The sequence below is a fragment of the Tupaia chinensis genome, unplaced genomic scaffold (assembly GCF_000334495.1).
Source record: "Tupaia chinensis unplaced genomic scaffold, TupChi_1.0 Scaffold000511_1, whole genome shotgun sequence".
NCBI classification, from domain to species: Eukaryota; Metazoa; Chordata; class Mammalia; order Scandentia; family Tupaiidae; genus Tupaia; species Tupaia belangeri.
Window position 1 is genome coordinate 3,319,984 of NW_006160024.1, and position 16,067 is coordinate 3,336,050.

Sequence of the window (16,067 nt, forward strand, 5' to 3'; positions counted from 1 at the left end):
CAGAAAATTTTCAGTTGCCTTTGTCCCTGAAAGGGGCAGGACGCAGGTCTGCTTAAGATAGGGGCTGTGCTTTTCCTGTCTTATGTGTGTGTGGGGGGAGGGGAGATGAGAATAAGAAAGATAAAGGAGCGATCAGAGGGGATTTTAAAAAGTATCTTGAAAAAAAATTTAAAGAGAGAGACAGAGAGACAGAGAAAAGACAGAGATTGCCCTAACTGTCTAGAATTTTGGGTCAGGAGGGTGAAGTTGTAACAGACAATCTTCAGTTGCTGAGGTCCCTGAAGGAGGCAGGGCATACCTCAGACGTAGATGGCTTCTGAAAGGGTCCATGCTTTGCCTATTCTATGTGGGAGGGTGAGAAAAGTGAGAATAAGCAAGATACAGGAGATCAGAGAGGATTTTAAAGATTACTTCAATATTTAAAAAAAAATTAGAGACAGAGAGGAGACAGAGGCTGCCCTCCTGGTCCTGGATATTACTTAGGAGGGTGAAGTTGGAGCAGGAAATATTCAGTTGTCCTGGTCCCTGAAATGGGCAGGGCACATCTCAGATCTAGATGGCTTCTGAAAGGGGCTATGCTTTGCCTGTCCTATGTGGGAGGAGGGGAAAAGCAAGTATTAGCAAGATAGAGATCATACAGGATTTTAAAATCACATTAAAAATTAAACATAAAGAGTGAGAGAGAGAGAAAGAGAGAGAGAGAAAAGACACAGATATTGCCCTACTCATCTACAATTTTAAGTCAAGGGAGTGAAGTTTTGGAGCAGAAAATTTTCAGTTATCCTAGTCTCTGAATGGAGCAGGACACACCTTAGATGTAGATGGTTAAAAAAAAAATTGGCCGTTCTTTCCTCCTGTCTTATGTGGGATAAAGGTGAAAATAAGTATGATACAGAAGAGATCAGAAAGGGTTTTTTAAAGTACTTTAAAAAATTAAAAAAAAAAATTGAAGAGAGACAGAAGACAGAGACTTGCCTAACTGTCTAGAATTTTCGGTCAGGAGGGTGAAATTAGAGCAGAACCTTCAGTTGCCCTAGTCCCTGAAAGGGGACCCGGATGTAGATGGCTTCTGAAAGGGCTTGTGCTTTGCCTGTCCTTTGTGGGAGGATGAGAAAAGTGAGAATGAGCAAGATAAAGGAGAGATCAGAGAGGATTTTAAAAATGACTTTAAAATTAAAAACAAAAATTAAAGAGAGAGGGTCAGAGAGGAAACAGAAGTTGCCACCCCTGTCTAGAATTTTGGGTTAGGAGGGCGAAGTTGGAGCAGAAAATCTTAAGTTGACCTAGTCTCTGAAAGGGGAAGGGCACAGCTTGGATGCAGATGGCTTCTGAACAGGCCTGTGCTTTGCTTGTTCTATGTGGGATGCTGGGGAATGTGAGAATTAGCAAGATAAAGGATAAATCAGGATTTAAAAAAATTACTTTAAAAATTACAAAATAAAATTTAAAGAAAGAGAGACAGAAAGAAAGAGAGGAGATCGAGGTTGCCCTTCCTATCTAGGAGGAAATGTTTATTTTCCCTAGTCCCTGAAAGGTGCATGGAACGCCTCGGATGTAGACAGCTTCTGAAAAGGCTGTGCTTCGCCTTTCCTTTCTGGCAGTAGGAAATGTGAAAACTAGCAAGATAAAGGATTTTAAAAATTACTCTGAAAATAAAAAAATAATAATAATGAGAGAGGTTGCCTTAACTGTCTAGAATTTGGGATCAAGAGGGTGAAGTTGGAGCAGAAAATCTTCAGTTGCCTGAGTCCCTGAAAGGAGGGAGCTTGGCACGCTTCGTAGATAGCCCTTGTAAAGGCCTGTGTTTTTCCTGTCCTTAATGGTTGGGGCTGAAAAGTGAGAAATAACAAGATAAAGGAGAGAACAGAGAATTTTACAAATTATTTTGAAAATTAAAAACAAAGAGATCCGACCAGCAGATGGCATCATGGTTACATCACTGGACTTTGAAATAGTCAACAGCAATTCCAGTCCCGGACCTCAGTCTCCACTTTGTGCTTCTGTGCTCCTGTCACTTCAACATCTTTCTGCCCCAAATGTCTCCTCTTTAGTTCCTGTGGTCACCCCCATATGGGGCCCACTAAATCCTCCTTCAGTAGCTGCCCCCTGGTACCTCAGCAGCGGGTGGGCATGTCCTGAACTGAATGTGTCCTTCATTTGTACCTGTGACCAGGGGACTCCTCTGTAGAGTTCTGTACTTGTCTTCCCAACTGGGCAGTGAGGTCTTCAGGACCAGATGTGTATCTGATCCTTCTAGGGGAGCCCAGCAGAGCTTGGCCAGGTGTCCAGGCTGTGGGCTTCCTGAAGAGGAAAGACACGTGCAAAGTCCTGGAGGTGTGGTCCGGACTGTGGTATGCCGGGGACCAGCCTTGGCGTGGGTGGGTTATCTCGATGGAGGCGGCAAAGGTGAACAGAAGACAGAGGCCTCGATGCCTTTTCATGCACGTCCTATGCCGGACACCCCTCAAAGATCGCTCTCTGAGGAGTGACAATTGTTAGGAATCATCGTGCGTTTTTATTGAAAATGTGATACATGCAAGTAAAGGGAGAGGGGCTAGTGTTTCAATTAACAGCTCATAAAGATTTTAACAATAGAGAACATAGATTCTATTTAGGGTTGGATTAAGGGTGGGTCTAGTGCAATTCAGGGGTGGATTAAGGGTGGGTCTAGTGCAGTTCTGCAATTGTAGGTGGGTCTCCATGGAATGCAGTTTCGGGGAAAGCGGTTCCGGTAAGCAGAGATGATTATCAACTGATGCGGCTTGGCAGCCATTTTGTGATTACTGGGAATGGTGCTGAGAAAAGAAAATCTCAAGAATAGATATTAGTTCTTTTGGACCTTAATAAAGAATGATACTTATACAGTTTTGTAGGGATTTAAAACTTAATTCGAGGAATCCTAATATATTTATCTATTTCACTTGGAGAGGGTGGAGGTGTCCTGGGTCAGTTTTGGCCTAATCTTATTTTAGGTAAAGAAAGGATTAAGTTTACCTTAAATGTATTTTGAAGGGCCTTCCAAAGGTCAAGATTACTTCTGCCTAGAAAGAACTTCAGCCCACCCTCTATTGTGACCATGGAGATAAAGCATTGTAATTAATAGTAAGTGATGAGAGCAAAGGGGAGCAGTCGGGGGAATTCCTGGAAGATTTTATCGTACACTCAGGATGTATAGGAGAGCTATGCAATTCTTTTATAGTAGTAAATTGGGGAGTCAGAGGGGCGTCCGCTTCCCAGTAAGGCTGCCAGTTTCTGGAGCAAATAGCAAACAGCCTTGCTGACATGCTAAGTGACCCAAGCTTTGTTCCAAGGTCCGGGGGCACACAACAGTGGCCTTGCCAATGTGTTGATCTGACTGGAAGCGGAGCTCAAAGGTCGGGGGGCTCAGACAGATCTCGGGGCCTCGCCGGGTCGGACTCCTCCATAAATGTGCCACAATTTTTCAATCCATTCATCTGTTTCCTCCATAATTCTTAAGCTAATTAGTAATCTATGTTTTGAGAATAGACAAATATCCTGTTCTCTCATAATCTTTCCCTAAAAATTGTATCATTCATTAACCATGCCTTCTGTGTCAATTATTATATCTGTGTTTGCACAGTGGAAATGATCAAATAGACATCTTCCTATAAGCTTGTATTTCTGGCATTCTGCTGCAAAGAAGAATATCTCCTCCCTGAATTTTAATTGTAGCCACAAATTCACTGCCCAAGTTGGAAATATCAGGTACCTAGGTAAATGCAACTGGCCACAGGAAAGACACCTTTGACACTCCTCCACCCTCTGGGCTACTGTCCTTGCCATTAAATCCTCCCTCTGACCCCAGGGTGTGTGTCTTGCCTTGGGGCAGCCTTTGGAAAATCAGGCTGCTGAGGGGCCCTGCCTCAGTCCCTGGCCACTAGGGACCGTACTGTGCCACTCTTCCAACTGCCACTCCTCTGACCCTAGCCATGTTGGGGTCACAGGATGCCATTGCCCTATCGTGGGCCTCTCTGCATCAATACCACCGGCGTAGACCTCAGGCTTCTGCTGGCCCTCCTGGGCTGTAACAAGGTGATGTTAGTGTGGGGAGGTCGGACGCCATGTCTGCCGTTATGCCCTGCCCCATCCCTTCATAACCACTTTTAGAATGGCTTGCTGTTGGGGGTCACCATGACAATTCTCTGAAGTCAGTTTTTTATTTGGTAGTTCTGATTCACTCCAACTGCTACATTACTGAACCTGTTCAAGCCTAGTTGTGTTCAGAGAGGATGCAAAATAGAAAACAGCAAATTATTTGTGATTTATACATTTTATTCACAGGGGAATATTTACAGGGGAGGGGAGAAGGGCCCAGGAAAACAGGGCAGTCTGACATTGCACCCAGGGGGCGCTACCAGACTGTCCTTTTAGCCCTCCTGTGGCTTTGTCTATGATGCCTTTGAAGGCCACTGCCACCAGGGCCAGGTCCAGTCCAGATGGGGTCCCACACGGAGCAGCCCGTCTGGTCTGCACACTCCATGCTCCAGTGGCGAAGGCCTCACCTGCTCCCACGCTGCTGTCACACGTGGCCACAGCACCTCGAGCTCATCTTGCTCTCCTTTCAAAAGGCAAGAGGAAATTTGAATCTGAATTCACTTGGTTCAATCATTCCACAGTGTTTACATATACCCAAACATCACATTGTACCCCACAACTACACAATGCTGCTGTGTCAGTCAATACTAACACAGACGTAAAAATTAGCACAAGGCAGGGTGTAGCTTGGCTGCTCACTTACATGTTTGAGCCTCTGCCAGTGTTGGAGCCATTTGGTTTTTCCTGATCTTGGGGGCTGGCAGGCAGCACAGTCTTCCTAAACAGGCAGTGATTCTCCAGTGAAGCTCTGCCGGCTCTGGCTCTTGTGAGCAGCAGAGGCTGTGCCCTGGCGGTGTTTGGGTCCCTCAGGGTCATTAGGGTTGCAGGTGCTGCAGGTACAAAGAGAGGCTTTTGAGTCAGCTTTGGGGGTTCGAGTTTGGAGTTGAGGTCCTGGTCTTCCAGCTGCTGGACAGCGGGGCAGGACATGGCGGAGTAGGCTGTTGCTCCAGGCTGCCTGGTGATTCTGTGGGTAGGGAGGCTGGGCTAGGCGGGGTGGATGTCACCTCCATGGCTCTGGCCAATTCTGCTGGTGGGGAGGCTGAGTGAGGTGGGGTGAGCTCTGCCTCCAGGGTGTTGGGCAGTCCAGCAGGCAAGGAGGCCAGGCCAGGCAGGGTGGGCTGAGCTTCCAGGGTGTCAGGTGATTCTGAAGGTAAGGAGGTGTGGACTTTGCCTCCAGGGTGAAGAGGAACCTACCAGGATGTGGGGCTGGGCAAAGTGTGATGAACTTAGCCCTCAAGTTTCTGGGGGGTCTAGCTGGCAAGGAGACAGAGAGGCTGAGTGGGTTTCATGTCCAAGCTCGGCAGGGTGGCTGGGCACAGAGGGGACACTCTGCAGGCTTCCTGCCCCTCTGACTCCATGCTAGATAGGCTTGATAGAATTATGAGTGGCCAGGAATCCTTCATGTCATTAGAGAGAGTACAGTGGAGAGGCTTCACCTTGATGGTCTTGCCCACACATTCTGGGAGGGACTCTGTGCTCTCCTGGATGGTGTGGAACCAGGGGGGGTGTTGGATTTATTCCAGCGTGAGCCTCTCTGTGGGGTCTGGTGCCAAGATGTTCTTTAGCAAATCTTCTATTAGAAGTGATAGGCTAGGTGGTAATGTAAACTCCCCACGGAGGATGCTGTCCTGCAGCTTTTCCAGTGTTGTGCCCCAGAATGGGATCACACCAGTGAGCATCATATACAAGGTCACCCCAAATGACCAGCAGGGCTGTTGTACCCCTGCCAGCTCAGCACCTCTGGGGCCATGAAAAAGATGGTGCCGCAGAATTCATCCAGCTTCTGGCCCGCGGTGAACCTGGTACTCACTCCGAAGTCTGCAACTTTTACTGCCCTGGTGCCATCCAGCAAGATATTTGCTGGTTTTAGGTCTCTGTCAACCACACCCTGGCTATTCCAGTGGTAGGAATACTGCCTGGGCTGCCTCCTCCCGCATGGGGCCACATATTGAAAGGTGGTCCTGCAGCGACCCGCCAGGGGCATATTCAATTACTAAATATAAAGTGTCCTTGGTGTCGATCAACTCCAAGGCACGTATAATATGCTGGTGGTGCAAACTCAGTATGATGTTAATTTCTTGATAAACCTTGGAGAGGTGGGAGGAGTAGTGGAGGCTTTCTTTAGATTCGGCTTTTATTGCCACCTACCCAGTTAGCAAATGCCATGCTAAATTCACTTTACCAAACCTGCCCTGGCCGATAGTTTCCAGAAGGTCATAGCTAGTTCTAAAGGTGGTCTGCTTGGCAGAGATTGCCATGAAGCCCTGCAGCCTGAAGAACCTAACTAGCTACTCTACAACTAGCAGTACTGAAGAATATAGCTAGCTGGCAGTAGTGACTACTATCTTTATCAAAGCTAGCTATCCCAAGTCCACCAGCAGGTTGCTGTCAAAGAGCTTCCTGTGCCTCAAGGACAAAAATCCTAGGCCCAGCCAGGACCTTGTACATGTTTTGTGTAGATGATATAACAACAACTACAAGTGAGGTCAGAGCAAGAAACAGACCAATCACGGCTGGGGATATATTGCAGTGGTTTTTCTCACTTAGTGGTATCAGGAAACTTCCTTTTTTTAAAAAAAAAAAAAAAAATAGGTGATTTTTTTTTCCCCTTAGGTGGCTTTTATAGATTGATATTTTCTTTTCAAAAAATAAAAATCTATGGAATGCTTTAATCTGTTCATTTCAAGTATGAAAGGTTGTAATACATTTTGACTTTTAAAGACCAGCTGATGACTGGACTCATACACAGTTGACCAGGGTTCAAGTCCCAGACCCGGCAGCTTCAAACTCAAGACAGGTGCATGTGCATGTGTGCCCAAAAATCCCAAGAGGAGACTGGAGGAGAAGAGATTGTGGTGTGGCCACAATCTCATCCCCCAGGGAGTGAGTTTTCACTTTCTCTCTGGTGAGAGCATGCGCCCTATTGTAAAACTCTCTCTCTCAAAAAATTTGGTTTTTAAAGACCTTGTGATATCTCAACTCCAACTATTTGGTACCACGTTTTTTTAAATTTTGAATAATTGATCTTCCAACTTAATTGAGATTATGATACTATGGAAGGTATTGTTTGTAAGACACAATAAGGTTACATTATTTACATATGTAGAGCTGAGAGGAAGGTAGCTTTCTTCCTAATTTCTCCAAAAGAGCTTCAAATTTCTCATCTGAAGTCTTTCAAGCCAAATGATGGCACTGTGAACCCAACCCACATGGGAAGGTCTGGGATTCGCATCCTGAGAACTCCCTGTCCACAATGGACATCCACCCATGTTTCTATGACCTGGACTGTCTGAGACTTGGAATGGATCATGGCATGGGGACCCTGTTGGGTGTCTGTCTCTCTTTCTCTCTCTCCTGGAAGAAGTGAATAAATTAGAAACCAAACAAAAGACATGTAGGACTGAAGGCAGTGGGTTGATATATGAAATGTGTTGAAGGAAAAGATCTGTCAACTTAGAATTTTAAACCTAGCTCTCTCTCTCCAGACCTGCACAGAGGAGAGGCCATGTGAGAAGGCAGAAAGCGGGCAGGAAAAGACCTAACTGGAAACCAATCATGATTACACTTTGACCTTGGACTCGATCCTCCAGAAGTGTAAGAAAATAAATTTCTGTTCTCTCAACTACATGGGCTATGTTATTACAGCAGTCCAGGCAGGCTAATGACAATTGGGGCACTAAAAGTAGGGTGCTACTCTAACAATTATCTGATCCTGATAAAGGGGCTTTGGGACTAGGTGATGGGTACAGGCTGGAACAGTTCCAAAGTGCTACTAGAAAAAAGCTTAGATGCCCTTGAGGGCATTGTCAGGAGGAATATGAATGTTAAAGGTGATTATGATAGGCCTCGGATGGAAATGAGGAAAATGCTATTGGAAGCTGAAGGAAACATGGTCTTGGTTATAAGTTGGCAAAGAACTTGAATAGCGGTGGCTGAACTGTGGTCTAGTGCTTCATAGAAAGTAGAACTTGAAAGCAATGAAATTTTATATTTAGCTGAGGAGATTTCTGAGCAAGAACTCGAAGATGTGACCTAGTTTCTTTTTACTGCTCATAGTAGAATGTGAGAGGCAGTGTGCTCATGCTGGGAAAATTCTTTTTACAAAACCATGTTGATGTGCAGTGATGAAATGTATAAAATACATTTTTAAAAGTAATTTTAAAAAGAAATAAATTGAAGGAATTTTGTTTAAGCAAAAAAGATCCATAGCTTAAGATTTGGAGAATTCTCCATCTCTCCATATTTCAAAAAGTTAGTTCTCAAGAGAATGCCAAGGATGTGGCTGGACACCCAATCCCTAAGGAGATTGTCCATGCAATTAAGCAGCCATTTCAGCAGAAGCCAGGAACAGATATCGGAATTATATGAGCACAGGCACTGTCAGTTTGGACCACAGAGAATAGAAATGGGATGAAACACAGAAAGGCTTTCCTACTTGTGGGCTTCTACAGAAGAGGACAGGAAGCTATTTGGTAGTGAGTATGCTTTATTATCCAAGGGAAAAGGACCCTACATGCAATTCAGTGACCATGAAAGCACCACCTTAGGTACAGGGGGCAAGGCACTTTTACACTTATTTTTGTAGGGTGGCATCCCTCCTAAGAACTCTGGGACAAGATCACCACAAGGACCCACCACTGTTGGCCTGGAGGGCAGACTATCAAAGCCAGTTAGAATTCTATGATGTGGATCAAATGGAACTTGTCTTATTAGGGTTTGGGCTTGTCACCCTCTCTTCTTTCTGATTTCTCCCTTTGGGAATGGAAATGTCTATTGTATGCTTGTCCCACCACTGTACTTTGAAAGCAAATAATCTGTCTGGGTCCGCAGGTTTGCAGCTGTAAGGGAATCTTATCTCAGAATGAATCATGCCCCCAGTCTCACCCATGGCTGATTTAGATATTTAGATGAAGCCTTGGTCCAGGGAATGGATTAAGAATTTTGTGGCTGTTGAGATGGATTGAATGTATTTGGCATGGAAGACGAACATGAATTTGGGGGAAACAGAGGGCAAAATGTCATGAATTAAATTGTGCTGCCCATGCCACAAGTCCATGTGGAAGCTCTGTCCTACAATGGGCTATATTTGGAGATAAAGCCTTTAGGAGAAAATTCAGGTTAAAGGAAGTCCTGGGGGATGGAACTCTACTTTGACATGACTAATTTACACAGACAAAGAGACACATGGATATGTATACACATTTGAAAGGTCACTGAAGGGCATGAGAAGGTGACCATTTGCAAGTCCAGGAATGGCTTCACGACAAACCTGCTGACACCTTGCATTTGGGCTTCTGTCCTCTAGAACTGTGAGAAAAAATATTTCTGGGGACCAGCAGATGAGTAGGTTATGTTTCTGGACTCTCACATAGTTGACTGCAGTCCAGTTCCTGAACCCAGTGGCTTAAAACTCAACACTGGCCATGTGTGCATGCATACCTAAAGTCCCAAGAAAAGAAAGGAGGAGAAGGGATTACACTTTGGCCATCCCCCCTTGGAGGTGATTTTTTGCTTACTGTCTCTCTGTCAAGTGCACACACCCTATAGCATAAGAGCATAAATCTCTCAAAGTAGGAAAGAAATTTCTGCTACCTGATCTGTGGTATTTCATTAGGGCAACCCAAGAACACTAACCTGTGCGTCTATGTTATTTTAATGTTCTATTTACCAAATATCAAGTTTTTAAAGCACATTAGAAAAAAAAAATCTTTATTCAGCCAAACTGTTCTTCAAAAACATGGGAGAAATTAGTACGTTCCCAAATACAAACGCTGAGGGAGTTTGTAACTACTAGACTGCCCTTACATAATGGGTGTCACTCAGGCTGAAAAATAAGACACCACACAGGAACTCAAAGTTGTATCAGGAAATAAGGATTCCTGGTGGTAATAAATAATGAGCAGTTTAAAAACTAGTGAGTATTTTTATTTTTAGCATGATTTAAGAGAATAATGTATAAAAAAAAACCTCACCCTGTTTATTAGCCTCTAGTTTGGACACATAATGCATGCAAATGTAATTGTAACACCAGTGATTGAAAGGGAGTGGGGCTGGAGTCAGCTAGGAGCACAGTTTTTGTGTTATTGAAATGAAGCTGCTATACACTTACATTTAGAGTGTGTATCTTCATGCTGTTCATTGTAATCCCTGTGGTTACCACACAGACAATATCTACAAGATAGATACAAAAGGAAGTGAGAAAGAAATTCAAACATGTCACTACAAAATTTCAACTAAACACAAAAAACAGTAATGAGATAAATGAGGGACAAGAGTTGTAAGGCACACAGACAATAAATAGCAAAATGACAGAAGTGAGTCCTTAATTTTCAGTAATTACTTTAAATATAAAAGGGTTAAACTCCTCTCAAGAGACAGAGATTTGCAGAATGAACAGAGAAACATGATACAATTACATGCTATCTACGAGAGACTCACTTTAGATCCAATGACAAAAAGATTGGACATGAAGGTATGAAAAAATGATACTCCATGTGATTGTAACCAGAAGAGATCAGGGATGGCTATCCTAATATCAGTGGAAATAGATTTTAAATGAAAAAGAAAAGGATATAGGATATAATGAGTGACATTATACATTAACAAAAGGGTCAATCCAATAAGAATATGTAGCACTAGGCAAAGGACTTGAAGACATTTCTCCAAAGGTGATATAATAACGGTCAATAAACACGTTAAAAGGTTCTCAATATAAGTAATCAACAAATGCAAATCAAAACCTCAATGAGGACATTGTATGATTTCACAAGGCTAGTAGTAGCTTCTCTACAGCAGACTGATGTGAGCATGTGTAGGATGGGGGGCTCTGACAAAATCCTGTTTTTTTGTTCAGCTACTGGAGACACAATGTGTGTTCAAGGAGTATGAAGAATAAATGGTGTGAATTGTATATATATGAGAAGTGTAGTTATTGCTATATGAATTATACCCAAATTATTTTTTGTTTTATTTCAGGTTTTTGCCATTAAATGTGTGCACTTGCCAGAGAAAGAAAGAGAGAATATGAGAAATCACTCGCCTTATCTCCCCAGAGAAGGGTGGGACATAATCATGCTGTAATCCCTTCTCCTTCATTCTTTTCTCAGGATTTTGAGTATACACACATGTTCCCAGCATAATTTTCAAGCCTCTCAGTCAGGGACTCAAACCATGGCCAGCCACATTGGAGTCCAGCATCTTAACAACTATGTCACCTGCTGCTCCCCCTTAAATATAAAATTTTTAAGTTATAAAATTACAGATTGTTGGGACCAGCAGATGGTGTAATGGTTATGTCTTTGGACTCCCACATAGTTGACTGTGATTTGACCCCTGAACCCAGTGGCTTAAAATTCATGCCAGCTGCATGTGCATGTGTGCTTAAACTCCTGAGAGGAGAATGGAGAAGGGACTGCCACTTGGCCATTCCCCCCAGGAGGTGGGGTGAGTTCTTGCTTTCTATCTCTCTTACTCTCTGGCAAGTGCACATGCCCTATAGCAAGAATATCTTTATAATAAAATTCAAGTTGCTTCAATGTCCAGGTGCTGCTCCATTGTGGATACTGTGTGGTTCTTCACCAAGATGCTTGAGAAATCCCAGGCCCAATACCAGCCCATGGAGAAGGAGGTTGAGACATTTACTTTCCAGGCAGAAATTGCCCAGTTGATGTCATTGATCATCAACACTTTCTACTCCACCAAACAGATCTTCCTGAGAGAGCTTATTTTAAATTCAGCCAATGTGCTGCATAAAATCAGATATGAAAGCTTGACAGATACCAGTAAAAAGGCTCTGGGAAGAAGCTGCACATTGATCTTATTCCAAACAGACAAGATGAAAACTCTCTATAGTGGATACTAGGATTGGAATGACAAAGGCCAGCTTGATCAATAACCTTGGCATAATTGCCAAGCTGAGAACCAAAGCTTTCATGGAAGATTTGCAAGCTGGTGCAGATATCTCTCTGATTAGCCACTTTGGTATTGGTTTCTATTCAGTGTATCTGGTTGCTTATAAAGTGACTTAGATCACCCAATACAGTGATGATAAACAGTATTCCTGGGAGTCCTCTGCAGGGGGTTCATTAATGTTAGGACTGACACAGGTGAACCCATGGGTCATGGGACAAAGGTTACCCTGCATCTTAAACAAGATTAAACTAAAACATTCTGGGTATCTCGTTTCTTTTCCTCTGGAGGAGTATGATAAACAAGCCAGTGATGGGGCAAAAGCGGCGGGAAGTTCGTACTGGGCAGGAGGCGAGCGGTCTGCGGCTTAGGCGAAAATGCCTTGTGTAAAAGCAGCTCAAGCTGGAAGACAGGGCCCTGCAAGGAGACGTCTTATAGAACAGTTTGCAGCTGGGGAGATAATAACTGACATGGCAGAAAAAGAATGGAAACTTGGATTACCCATTGGCCAAGGTGGCTTTGGTTGTATTTATCTTGCTGATAAGAATTCTTCAAAATTGGTCGGCAGTGATACACCCTGTGTTGTAAAAGTGGAACCCAGTGACAATGGACACCTTTTTACTGAATTAAAGTTCTACCAACGAGCTGCTAAAACAGAACAAATTAAAAAATGGATCCGTGCCCATAAATTGAAATACCTGGGTGTTCCTAAGTATTTGGGGTCTGGTTGGTCTGCATGATAAAAATGGAAAAAGTTACAGGTTTATGATATCAGATCACTTTGAGAGTGACCTTCAGAAAATATATGAAGCAAATGCCAAAAGGTTTTCTCAGAAAACTGTCTTGAAGCTAAGCCTAAGAATTCTGGGTATTCTGGAATACATTCACGAACACGAGTATGTACGTGGAGATATCAAAGCCTCGAATCTGCTCCTGAGCTACAAAAGTCCTGACCAGGTTTACTTAATAGATTATGGCCTTGCTTATCGGTATTGCCCAGAAGGAGTTCATAAAGAGTACAAAGAGGATCCCAAAAGATGTTGCGACGACGCTATTGAATTCGCAGACATTGATGCGCACAATGGTGTGGACCCATCGAGACGTGGTGATCTGGAAATACTTGGTTACTGCATGATCCAGTGGCTCAGTGGCCATCTTCCTTGGGAGAATAATTTGAAAGATCCTAACTATGTTAGAGATTCCAAAATTAGATACAGAGAAAATATTGCAAGTTTGATGGACAAATGCTTCCCTGAGAAAAACAAGCCAGGTGAAATTGCTAAATACATGGAAACAGTGAAGTTACTGGACTATACTGAAAAACCTCTTTATCAAAATTTACGAGATACTCTTTTGCAAGAACTTAAAGCTATAGGAAGTTGGGATGATGACAAACTGGACCTCAGCATTGTGGAGAATGGAGGCTTGAAAGCAAAAACAGCAACAAGGAAGAGAAAGAAGGAAATTAAAGAAAGCACAGAATCTAGTGTTGAAGATAGGGAATGTTCAAACTCACAGACAGAGGATGCCACACAGACCCGTTCAAGAACCAGAAAGAGACTCCAGAAGTAAATCAAATGCCATGAACCAATTTTTTTTTTCTTTTCATTGGACTTTTGCATTGTGTTTTATTTTTGTGTCTTGTGCAGTGGAAGCAGTAATTAAATATCTGAATCTTTGGAAAACAGACTTAAAAAATACTTTGTACAATTTATTAAAGTCTAACATATGGAATTCCCATATCGTCAATTTATATTCTTTAAACTTTCAAGCTGTGTGTGTTTGAGGTTTGGGAGTCCGTGTAAGAAAAATGACTATAGATGATGTGCGCTCTTCTAATCACTGTGCGTTTCCTAGAATGGATAAAAATGTCTGTCAAAGTCCTCACTTTTAAAGAAATGCAAAACTGAAAATAAAAGTCTCTTTTTGCTTGAAAAAAAAAAAAGAAGTCAGTGATGGTGAGACTGAAGAAAAAGAAGAGAAAAAAAGAAAAAAAGGAGTCTTATGACAAACTTGAAATAGAAGACGTTGGTTCTTTTTTTTGAGTATACTAAAATTTTCTTTATTCATTTTCTTTTAAAAAAATTTACTTATTATTATCATAATCTTGTTTAAATTACAAGATGCTGGTGCTGATGAAGAAGAAAAAAAGAAAGATGGTGAGAAGAAGAAAAATATAATTAAGGAAAAGTACAACGATCAAGAAGAACTTAACAAAACAAAGCTTATTTGGACCAGAAATCCTGATCATATTACTAATGAAGAGTATGGAGAATTCTACAAGAGCTTGACTGGGAAGATCACTTGGCAGTGAAGCATTGTTCAGTTGATGGACAGTTGGTATTCTGAGCTCTTCTTTTTGTTCCAAGATGGTCTCCTTTTGATTTGTTTGAAAACAGAGACAAAAGGAATGACATTAAATTGTATGTATGCAGAGTATCCATCATGGACAATTGTGAGGAACTGATGCCTGCATCTCTGAATTTCATTAGAAGGGGTGGCAGACTAAGTATCTTCCTCTAAATATTTCCTGTGAGATGTTACAACAAAGTAAAATTCTGAAGGTTATCAGAAAGAATGTCAAAAATGCTTAGAACTCTTCAGAACTGGCAGAAGATAAAGAGGTTTATGAGTAGTTTCTTAAAAATATCAAGCTTGGAATTTATGAAGAATCTCAAAATTTTAAGAAACTTTCAGAGCTGTTAAGATATTACACATCTGTTTCTGGTGATGAGATTATATCCCTGAAGGACTATTGCACCAGAATGAAGGAAAACCAGAAACCTATCTATTATATCACAAGTGGTACCAAGGACCAGGTAGCTAACTCAGCCCTCATAGAACATCATCAGAAGCATGGCTTAGAAGTGATATATCTGATCAAGGCTATCAATGAGTACTATGTCCAACAACTGAAGGCATTTGATGGGAAGACTTTAGTGTCAGTTACCAAAGAGGATTTAGAACTTCCAGAAGAAGAAGAGAGAAAGAAGCAGGAAAAGGTTAAAAAAAAAAAAAGAAGTTTAAAAACCTTCTCAAGATCATGAAAGAGATCTTGTAGAAAAGAGTGGAGAAGGTAGTTGTCTCAGACCTCTTGGTAACGTCCTCATGCTACATCGTCACAAGCACATGTGGCTGGACAGCAAATATGTAGAGAATCATGAAAGCTCAAGCCTTACAAGACAACAATGGGTTACACAGCTGCAAAGAAATACCTGGTAATCAATATGATCATTCCATTATTGCCTTAATGCAAGAGGCAGAGGCTGACAAGAATGACAAGTCTGTGAAGGATCTGGTCATCTTGCTTTATGAAACTGCACTCCTGCCATCTGGGTTTATTCTGGAAGACCTCTAGACACATGCTAACAGGATCTACAGGATGATCAAACTTGGTCAGGTTATTGATGAAGAAGACCCTACTGGTGATGACACCAAAGCTGCTGTGAATGAAGAAATGCCACACCTCGAAGGAGATGATGACAAGTAGGGCATGGAAGGTAGATTAAGTTCTGCCTGAAGAATGACTTACATATGTATTCAATACTTCATCTTCAATCCCTCTGATAATATATACAGTTTCAAGATTTTTTTTTCATTTTGGGTAACATTTTAAACACCTGGAAAGCATGACAATAACTATGTAAGGAGAAGATAATACTTCTTTCTACTTCTAAGTGTGATACTGCGATACTTTAGGCACTAAAGCAGAGCTAGCAATATTTTTCTAGATTCACATTAGTCTGTTTTAACAGATCAAGGTAGTGTTTGTTGTTGTAAGATGTAGGTAACCTAATGTTAACTTTGTGGTCCAAAGTGTTTAGCTATCAAGCCAGATTTCTCAGTAGACCAAATCTGTTGTTGTTGGAAGTGTCTGAGATACACCTTGATGTTCAACAGTGCTTTTGAGTTTCATCTCCCAAGATCTACTTTTTAAAATTCTCCTACTCTGTAAGTTACCAATTCTGCATGTATTAGTCCTAGTCCTTTAGAAATAGATTAAGTTCAACCAGCTTGAGGGAGGAACTCTCCACAGGGCTTGT

At 42.2% G+C, this 16,067-nt stretch overlaps 2 pseudogenes; both read left to right on the forward strand.

The window, feature by feature from the left end:
- Window positions 1–2: 2 nt before the first annotated feature.
- LOC102491770 (heat shock protein HSP 90-alpha-like) lies at window positions 3–15,648 on the forward strand (annotated as a pseudogene).
- On the forward strand, window positions 12,302–13,605 carry LOC102481314 (serine/threonine-protein kinase VRK1 pseudogene; annotated as a pseudogene).
- Window positions 15,649–16,067: the final 419 nt, after the last annotated feature.